Below are 11,210 nucleotides of genomic sequence, written 5' to 3' on the forward strand. Positions count from 1 at the left end.
GTATAACATTGAGCTGGTTCATGAAGGATTGGCTTAAAATAGTATTCATTTTTCCTGGTGTTCTTTTGAAACATTCCTGAAGGCTGAGCCAGTCTTAACTGGTCTGTATGTTTAAACTCTTGAGGTTTAAAGTATATTTAAAATATTTGAAGCTTTATGTCTGCCCCCACCCTAACAGCCCTCAATTGTCTGCTGAAAGTTGGCTTGTCTTGGGCTATTCTTTCCTGCTCATTTTCTTTTACAACCTGCCATTCAAATAAACTACCATATTGAGACACTAAACATGGCAGCATCTGGCCAACAAAGAGCATTAATAAATTATTACAGGGTAACTTAACCTTTGTCACACATGGGTTAATTATATTCCTCTGTTTCTTTCCTGTTCACATATTTCACAGGAATATGTGAACAGGAAAGAAACAGAAGAAAATAATTAACCTTATTTTCCCTATTTTCATACTTAATTCCCTATTTTCATACTTTCTTTTCATGATTCACTTCCTGTTTCCTTTTTTGTCTCTCCTGCTCTACTAGAATAGGCTTCCCGCTTTAATTCTAGGCAACAGTTACCTAAACTCTCCAAAATGTAATGGCCATGTTTTTTTCTGAAATGAATGGGGCTGTACAAGTGCAACTGAGAGAAATTTAGACCTTCCTGTTAATTTCTCGTAATTCAACTGTCACAGTTTGCAGTGACTCCACCAAAATGTCAGCCTTCTTCACCCCAGCAACTTTCCACAGTTTGGAAATGAAAAAGGAAGTTTATTATATACTACATCCAACTAGAGAAGAGGTTACACCATCTGGGTAAGAATAAAATTGTGTGTTTCGGTACTAGTAACAAGAAGAGCTCTGCAGCACACAGGTGGGTACTGAGAAGGAGCATGCTCAGCAGCTGGAGAATGAAGCAGAGGTTCACTTAGTGATAAAAGAAGGTTAAAGGAATACATTTAGGGCACGGGTACAGAAAGAAGAGTTCTGGCTGTCCAGTTAGGCAGTGCAGTATATGGAGTTATGCTTGCTGTCATCAGATTACAGAACAAAATTAAAGTTGTTTGATTTCCACTCCACCCTCAAACTTTCTGGGCTTTGCTGGTTGTCACATGGGGCCCAGAAGGCCCTCCCACCATTGTTACAGGGGCCAGGGGTGGGATGGGGTCTCCTTCCTCCAAGTCATTGAGTGTTGGCTACAGCCAAGGCTGAGGATTTTGACTGGGGTGTGTCAATGCTCCTACTAGGACTCAAACTCAGAAGTTTCTGGTTGCAGAGTCTGTTGTTCCACTCATCCCAATTACCACATTTATAATAAGGAAGCTATTTTACCTCATGGTCATATTGATACAGATTATAGAGGGGTGGGGGAAAGGAGGCCTTCCTCTGTATCAGAGGGAAGGGCCCATATATTTGGGTATCTTTTGAGTACATTTTTAATAATTCTTGCAGTAGTGGGACACTGACAGTCTTTGTTCTGATTCTTTACCTGTGACAGGTTAGAGTGCTTTTATCAGGGGGCTGGACTCGATCTCCCGAGGTCCCTTCCAGCCCTGATGTCTATGAAATCATCTTTGGGCAATGTGTCTTGTAGTTGTGCAGTAGGGCTGCTTGTATAGTTTTAGTCCATACAAGTCTATCAGACCTATTTCTATTTTGAATAGGGATGACTCTGCCTCAAGCAAAGATTGGATTAGATAATCTCCATACTTTCATCTACTTATCTGTAGCCCAGAAATCTGTCAGAAGGGAGGCAAGATAGACTAAGGCCAGGTGCAAACATCACACTTTTCCAATTTAGGTGGTCAGATACTGGTCTAAACCTGTAACTGAACTGAAGTTCAGCACACACACAAAAATTTTAAAATGGTAGAACCTGGTTTAAGATAGACCTGGGTGGATGTAGTATCAGATTTAATTGGTTTAGGTTAGACCAATCCATTGAACTTCTATCCCAGACCTCCAGCAAAGCAAAGTCTCTGCTTCCCAGCCCTTTGTCCTGTTCGTGCCTATCAGCTCAGCTGAGCAGTGAATGGGTGGTTCTCTCCCTGCCCTAGCCCCAACAGCCAGCATAGATGGGGGGAGCTGTGTGATGGGGGCTTCCCCCCTTGCCTGCCTGGCCAACATGGCTTCTTTCCACAACCCTGCCCCCCCCCCACGCTCACTGTTAGCAGGAGGGGAGAAAAGTGGAGACACCTGCCCCAGTCCCCTTTCAAGCCAGCATAGATGGGAGAGGACTGTATGGTGGGGGGAACTGTTCCTTCACCCCCTCACCCAACTGCCTGGCAGATACAGGCAGAAGCCGTGGCTCAGAGCCACATGGCTGTTTGCCACACCAGGACCTGGGGGCAGGAAGGGAGAATGGGGGCCCTTGCTGCATGGCTACCCCCAGATTGCTGGCTCAGGTCTGGAGGAGGGCCAAGATGGGACTGGTGACAGGAGCTGTGCTCCTCCCTCACTCCTGCTTCCTGGCATTGTGGATAGTCATGTGGCTCTGAGCCACAGTGTGGGGAGGGCAGAGCGGCACAGGTTCCCCCATCTTGGCACCCCCCTGGCTGTTCTGGCTGGGTTTTGAGGATTTGGGTCTGCACAGCTGGGACCTCCACTTTCCTTGCCTCCCCCCTGGCCTCCACTACAACTGGCAGACAACCACGGGTTTGGGATGGTGGGGGGAAGGGGGTGAGGCTGGGGAGAGATTCTGTGCTGGCTCCCTCCAACCTTGTGGCTGACAGCAGGGGATTAGAGACATGTGCTGTCAGTCACTCAGGGATGGCCCCTGCTTGGCTGTCCTCAGCAATCAGTGGCACACTGGGAGGCATGGAGGAGCTCCCCCAGCCTGTGCAGGCATCTACCTGCTTCCCCCCACTGAAGGGCCAAGGTATATTCCCATCACTCCTGATCCAATCTACGCAGCTTAGAGAAACCCATGTAGATTGGATTGATTCTGCCTCAGGGTTTTTGAATATCTGTATTTAACCTAAAGGTAGAGAAGACCATCTTAGACCTGGCAGCACATCAGATGGGCAGTAGCATAACCAGGAAGGGGCAAGTGGGATGCCATACCCAGGAACCAATTTTGATGGGATACAAACAACAGCCCACTGTTTCACATCCCCTTACTGTTATCTACTCCTCGGCATTTCCAGTTCTCCAGCACTTGGCACCGCCTTCCTTCCATTGATGTCTGGCACTTAGCAGTATCTTTGCCCAGGGTGCCAAATTGGCTAGCACCTCTGCAGATGGGAAGTCAACAAAAATGTGTTTTATGTGTGTGTGAAATAAAATGTCAGTATAGATTCATAAGTTCTTAAGTTTGGAGATGTATAGGAGAGAAGATTATAGAGCTGCTATTCACAGAAAGAACCTAACTGGACAGGAAATCTTGTCATACATGTGATGAGAGAGCTTAATTTATTCCAGAGGGCTGGAAGTAGGAAGGATCCTTGTTTGCACCCCTTTGTTCAATGGGGGGCAGAACTAGAATGGAGATTTAGACATGAAGAAGGGCTTGAAAGAACACAGTTGTTCTTCTAACAGGGTTGCTGTAGGAATTCTTATATCTCCTGTCTCCATTTTATGTCAAGCCATTAATTAGCTTCAAGCATATTACCTCTCAGAAAGGAAGGCCGTAGATTGTTTGCACTGCTGTGCCTCTTCTTCAGGTTGGATTCTAGATTAACAGGCAAACTGCATATGTCCTGTAGCAGAATGACTCAGGCTGAGGGGATTTGAATCTACTGCTCTTCAAAATCAGAGTTTTAGCAGAAGACAGTTGCTAAGAAAGTCAGTCAGGGAAGGGAGTTACAATAAACATAGAGATTCTGAAGAATGAGCTTTGAATAACCAAATACTTTTTACCTGTTTTTTAGACTGAAAAATTCTGGAGATGAAAGGTTGAAAATGTCGTTGTTGCACTAAGCAGAGAAGAGAAAGAGATGGACTAGACTAATGCAGAAAGGACCAAGGGTCCAAACTGCACCCACAACATTGAGCAAGCAGAAATGTATCATTGAACTAAACATTGAACTGCATTATCAAAAATGGATTTACCCATACAACTGTTTGTGCATGCAGCATTTTGAACTGCTCTACAGAGGAGACACAGCCATGGGGAAGGGAGAGCAAAGGTAACATTTGTGTTGTGTGGATTCTGGGGCAGCTGGACATCAACATGGTTCTTGCTTTAATTTACGGCAGTCTTATATGACCTACCTGTAAGATGCTCTGCAACCGAGAACAGTAAATTCCTAGTAATCACTCAGAGCTAACAAGTCTGATGTAGTTCTGTTTTATTTATCAGTTCTAACCTCTCAGCATTATGTAACATGAGGCATTGCACAAGATGAGTGGCTCCAACATACTCATGCCAGGCTTTTTTAAAGTCACAAGCAATCCAAAATTTCTGTAATTGCAGTGGAGCTTCCCACTCTCACACTCGATTTATGTGCCATTTATACAGGAAGCTGTAAGAGGATCAGTGTGAGGCTGCTGTACAGTGCCCTATGTCAGAGTCTCACAAGTGGAAACCTCTTCTGCATGGAATTATTGTTTTTGTGGCCCTTAGAGGAACATATAGAGGCTTGGATTGGGATTAGAATTGCTCCCTGTCCCCCTCATTTTGGATGGTATTGATTCTGGGAAGATTATGGATTCTGACAAGACAGCAATGAGACATATCAACATTGCATGATGACTGGAGTCAAGGTGTTACGATGCTTTCTTGGAGCTTAGTTTTTTCACCAAAGGTTATAATATCTCAGCTTGCAGTAATAAAGAAAAGAAAAAATACAAGGTTTATTGAAATAGTCAAGGATTATTAGACTTTTCTGAGTTCCATTGAAATAACTTAACTTAAAAATAAATTGGAAAAGAAGAGAAATTCCTCTTTCCAATCACTTTTGGGCTCTGAACTTTAACATTGAAATTGATTCTCGATGCGTGGGAGTAGAAGGGAGAGTTTGTTAGCATCATAGTAGAATGGTGGGGGGCCTTGTTTAATTAATCATTCTATATGATCTATTCAAATTGTTTTAATTTTGGTTGTAAAATAAATCCAAGAGGAAATTAAAATAGGACTTTCTATTCAGTGCTTTGCTCAGCTGATGTGGAGCTTTGCCTGATGACAGGCTAACCATTGACTCAAAAAGATGTTTGTTTCACATATTCATACGAGAGAGAAAAAAATAGACAGCTCTGTCAAAAAGATAAGCAAGATAAGCAGAATAACTTCTCTTAAAAATAACTTGAAAGAGCAGCAGTCTGTATGGCTCTGAGTTTCAAAATGCTGTCACTGATGTGACAAATATCAGTATGGTGATTTTTTTTTTTTTCCTCTTCAGAACTTTCTAGCATCTATACATGTACAATATACAATATATTTATTGTTGACACATGGCATGGACATTTTAGTGACTTTAACAGGTGAGGGATATGACTTTAACAGGTGAGGGATAGCTGTTGCTAAGGAGTGTGCATCAGCTGTTATGATCTGTCAGTCTGCATGATCCTGTAGCAATACAATTATCTAACATTGATCCTGAATGAAGCAGGGTTAGTGTTGGAGCAGTTTTGTCATGCTTATATTGCTACATGACCTTGTAGACCTTGTGTTAGAACAGTTTGTATCCATATCCTTTGAAATCAATTGTTACCTCTGTCTGTGCTCCCAGGATAATTTATCCTAAGAGCAAATGACACAGAAGACAGAGAAAAGGAAGAGACCGGAAGTTGCCATATTTTCTTTACATGTCGGATGCTAGTTTAAATTGGATATGATATTATTTATATCCTTTTTCATGCTTATATTTGGGGCTGCTGAGTTGGCTACATTTGTGAATTGTGTGTGTATATATGATCTGTAGAAGTATATGAACACTAGGGCTGTATGAAGCTTCGGGTGCTGATTCAATTCAGAAAAGATTTGGCTTAATTTGGTGGCCAAATCTCCAAATCCAAATCCAATGAAGAGACCAATAAAAAGGTCCAAATTTATCTGAAGATCTTCAAATCAATTTGGAAAAGATTCAGAGAGCTTCGGAGAGCTGGGCAGTCCCCGCTTGCTGCCAAAGGGAGCTGGACCCGGACTTCGTGCTGGTAAGTGGGGGAGCGGTGGCTGGAAGGGACCATGGGGAGATTCCCACCAGGCCCACTCCCAGCCTGCTCCCCCAGCCCCCTGAGCACCCTCTGAGCCCCACGCGCCCCAGCTCCTGACTCTTAAAAAGAAAAAGAAAAAAGTCCCCACTCACCAGCTGCTGCCAGGCGGGGAGGTGATCCCCACTGCCCCTTACTGCACCACACTGCATGGGGTGCTCTGTCATGAGCCCCCCACCCCCTCCTGGTCTCTCAGCCCCCCCATGGCTGCCCTGCCCACCCGAGCTCCTGGTCCTTTAAGAAAAAATAAAGGTCTCAATCACCGGCTGCTGAAGCGGCCATCAGGGCTTCTGGAAGCTCATGGCAGAGCTCCCTGTGCAGCACAGGGCAGTGGGGATTGCCCCTCACCTGGCAGGAACTGGCGAGTGGGGGCTTTTTTCTTTTTTTAAGAGCGGGGAGCTGGGGTGGGTGGGGCAGCTATGGGAGGGAGGGCTGGGAGAGTGAGTGGGGGTTGGGGAACTCATGTCAAAGCCTCCACGTAGCTCAAGGCAGTGGAGGTGCAGCGGGGATCGCCCACCGTCCCCTGCCTGCCAAGAGCTGATAAGTGGGGGCCTTTTGTTTTTTTAAAGAGCTGGGAGCAGGCGGGGGATGGAGCCTGTCCAATTCAGAGATTCAGCCAACTCAGGAGCAGCTGAAACTCTGAATCAGATTCAGCTGAATCGATTTGGAACAATGATTCAAACCACTGAATCAAATCCCTGTCCCCTGAATCAGCCAAATCTGAATCCAAAGTAAATACTAGTCACTTCGCACAGGCCTAGTGAACACCTAGAAAGAGTTTTGGCCCAGAAATTACACAGATATATGAAAGGAAAACTATAGATGCAAGTTTCCCAACAGCCAATCTTGGCTTATGAAGAAGAACTGCACATCTTCAAAGTGCCAATGTTAAGAACCCTAAAAGTCTCAAGGTGTAAGTATTTTAACTGAATGTGAAGGGTATGGCTTGGTTTTGTATAGGATAAGCAACACCTATAGTCACTAGATGAAAAGAGAAATAAGACATCACAGAGGCCAAGGACAGATGTGCATTTGCAGTGCTACAAATACTGCAGCCCTTTGAGGTTTCACAAAATTGCAGTGGTTCAAGGCATGGAGAAGTGTGCAAAACCTCCCAAATGGAGTGCCACAGTCACTACAAAAGCATTCAGCGGGATGCTTATGAGTCAGGGTTGTGTGGCTCTGCAATTCTGCTTCCCTATTAATAGCTTGCTGTCCCACTGTTTGTCCCTGAAATGGGAACAAATGTGTAGCCCCTTAGGACTCAGCTGTCAATGAGCATAGGGTGGGACTGGGCTCACCTGTGGTGAGAAGAGCTGCAGCCCCCATCCATGGCTGAACTGTGCAGGAGAACCTGGTTCCTGTCTCATGCTCATGTGGGGGAGTGGGCAGACCATGCTGCCTCAGGGCTGTGCTCAGTGACTATCCACCCTGCTCTCCCTCCCTCCTCTCTTGGAGGCAGTGGTGGGGGCAGAAGTCAGGTGGGAAGCAGAGCATTATGGCATGCTGGGGGAGTAAGACCGCCCTACAGCATTATGATGCACTGGAGAAACGTCACATTTGGTGCTACAAAATATGACATGTTTGTATACACAAAGAATTCCAGGATTTTACAAAGGAGGTGCAGGGGTGGTTGCACCTTATGTCCCAACCTTTCCCTCACCCATAGGTGACTAGTAGTGGGTGCACAGGGGTGCACGTGCCCCCCCCGATGGGGCTGGTGCCCCTCTGACAGCCAACACTGATGCTGTTGATAGGGCTGGTGCCGTTGGCAGCTTCTGTGACTGCCCTCCCAGATGCAGGAGGCAACAGTCACTCATGCCCCCACCTCCCTACCAGGATGGACAGAACTTCTTGCAGGAGAAGCAGCTGGGGACTAAAGTCCTGAAAAAGGGACGAATTACCAGCCCCTCTCTTCTCCTCTGTGCTCAGAGGCACATCCCCTCCCCGCACATTTGCCTTTTTCCTGCCTGCCACTGTTGTTGTCCACACCATTTTGGGGGTGAGGGGAGCTCCTGTCTCATTCCAGCCAGGCTGCTCAGTGGCTATGCTCAACCAGACTGTGGCAGTGATGGGCAAGGATGTTCCCCTTCCTCATGCCTGCTCCTGGCCTGGTGGGGAACACTCAGAGGGAGCAGGCAGGGAGTGGGGAACATGTGCACCTGCCTGCTGCCACCACCATAGTCCTGGGCTGAGTCCCAGCTTCTCCACAGTCCAGCTGGAATGGGCATGAGTTCCTCTCATCCTGGCAACTGTGGGGACACTGGCAGTGGCAGGTGGGGATGGGAGGTTAGAGTACAGTGAGAGGATATTCCTTTGAGCATGGAGAGGAAGGAAGGGGGAGGATTCTTACTTTCTTTGCATTCTGGTCAGAAAGAGGGGTGCAGCTTCACCACTGCACCCCCTCTTTATCCTCCCCTGCTTCTATGGAACATTAAAGGATTAGAAAGATATTAGACCTACATGAATGTTTTAAAAAAAAAAGAGGTTGAAATGCCAAATGCCGAGAGAGAAAGGAAGCTATATAGGTTTGAGAATAATAAATTAATAAAAGAATTAAAGTGATGAATTGATATTGTTAAACTAGAAGTCAACACTGGCTATATTTATTTACATATTGCTAGAGAATGTGACCAGTCTTTCTTTTTATACAATAAGGCTTACTTTCAGGCTTCTGTGTTAGACAGTTCAGCATCTGTGCTGAACCAGTTTCTTAAATACTGAGGGCCGTGGGCTATACAGAAGTTTTGAAAGAAGTCATTCTAGCTTTTACTGCTGATGGTTCATTTATTGTGCCAAAGCATAAATCTGTTCTGCCTGGTGGCTACAGAATCACCTCTCTGACATTGCTCTTTTGGTATCAACTGACTTACTATTTGCAGGTCATTGTACTGTCACTACAATTTCTGGGATAATTACACAAGGGACATGACATTTATTTTCCCAAGTCAAAGTAATTTAAAACATGTATCCTTATTTATTTTGGGATGATAATAATAAAAATGGGATGATCAGCTCAGTTAAGAGAGAACTGACCATATACAATCTAAATTGAACTTGCTAGAATGGAGGTTCATAAACAGATCAAGCAAAGAGAAGGCTTGAGAACCTTACCTTAACTTCCCTTTCTGCCAGCCTGCTTTGCCATGTAAAGCCATGACTGTAATAGTGAGGTTTTTAATGAGAGATTTGAATAAGATGAGGAAGGTGGAAACTTTGTTTACACAGGGTAGTCCAGCTGTAATAAAGAGCAGTGAAGAAGGCATGGAAGTGTTTTTTGAGAGGACTTGAACAGTATTCTTCCTAGTATTCAATCTACATTAGTTTTAAAAAGGGGCCAAATGCAGACAGAGAAACAGAAACTGGTTCAGAATAACATTAAAGTGATGAATTGTGCTTTTTAAGATGCAAGTTAGTACTGGTTATGAGTATTTATACATTGTAGAGGGTATGCTAGAGCAATGGATAGAGGACAGGAGGAACTGGACAAGGAGGATTCAGGTGATGGTACAAAGGGAGTTGTGATGTAGGTATAAATGGTTATCTTTGAATAAATGGCTGCCTGCAAATGCAGGGGACTAAGAGGCTCTTTTCAGCCCCATGCTCCTAGGGCCACGAAGACAAAAATGAAAAATGTGAACATATGTTTTAATATAAAAATGCTTATTGGGTAGCATCAGATTCTTAGGAAGTTTGAGTAGCCTTCAGTATATGCACTTTTGTTCAGGCAGTTCCTCTAGATTATGTATCATGGTATCAGGGATCATCTGAATTTAAAACATGGTTAGCTTTTCTGCAAACTTGAAACAGAACAATTTTTAGATGTGTAATGCATTGTGTCTGGAAATACTGTATTATTTGAAGAGCTCTTTGATACATGTTCAAGATACTGTATAGTAGTTTCTACAGTGAAGGAAAAAAAGAATATTTGGGTTGCACCTCTTCCTGCTGGAGAGAAAAAGAACAGGATACTGGCATCGGTTATAGACTGATTAACCAACAGCAGGAAAAAAGGCCATTTATTTGTGTAAATACCCAATAAGCGTCACTGTGATATGACTATCTCATACAAAATATGCACTGGGAAGTGAATGCAATTCAAATTTAATACATCACTACCAGGCTTGAACACCTGCATGTTATTGAAAAGAACTTTTCCAGGCTGCTTCAGATCCTTTTTGTCTAACAGTTTGCTTAGTTTAAATTCACAGAAACTGTTGACATAACAGGAGCAGAAAGTGAACATCACCTTTTTCCTTTAATTATCCAGACATGTATTTCATACATGTTTAAGATACGTTCCCCTAAGTAATCCCTACCCTACCCCCATTCTTACTGCTACTTCTCTTTCCATATCTCATTCCTGTTAATGAAAGTAATATGCATACATAAAGGAACGGAGACATGCCAAAAGCTAAGGGCCTGATCCAGCACTTGCTGAAATCATTGGGACAACTGACTTCAATGGTCTTGAGACCATAGTCTTGCACATTATTGTTACTGCACTACTTTGTACTTTGTAAAATCTGTTGGCCAGTGCGGAACATATTTCAGCCTGAATCACTAATTTTGAGGGACATAAAGACAGAATATCCTTGGAAAAAAATAAATCAAGGTCAGGGGAGGACTAAAAAAGAATGTGCATCTTGAGATGCTGTGGGAGTCCCTCCAGTTAGTGACTACTGGAACATTTTAGGTTTTTATGAAAGCTGAGATGGAAAGTATCTTTGTCTGAACAAACCTCAGGTGATGATTTATTTATGTGGAAAGCATCTTAAAGCTGATGTGGCAAGAGGAAAAATCACTCTGTTTACTGAGAGTTGGCAAAGGCAGTGTAGATTAGACACTTCAATATCCTGCTACAGAGTTCTTTGCACAGAACCAGCCCAGTAAGGCTTATTTAATTGTTAGCATTCTTAACTATTTCATTCGGCCACCAAGTGTTACAAAACATTAACCTTTTGATGTTTGATGAATTTACACTATTTGAGGCATTTAACTACTAAAAATTACTTGTTTTCAATTGCTTATTAAATAATTATATCAGTATTTCTTTAGCATGTCTGTAG

Source organism: Crocodylus porosus, unplaced genomic scaffold (assembly GCF_001723895.1).
Source record: "Crocodylus porosus isolate Cpor-Errol unplaced genomic scaffold, CroPor_comp1, whole genome shotgun sequence".
Classification (NCBI taxonomy): Eukaryota; Metazoa; Chordata; order Crocodylia; family Crocodylidae; genus Crocodylus; species Crocodylus porosus.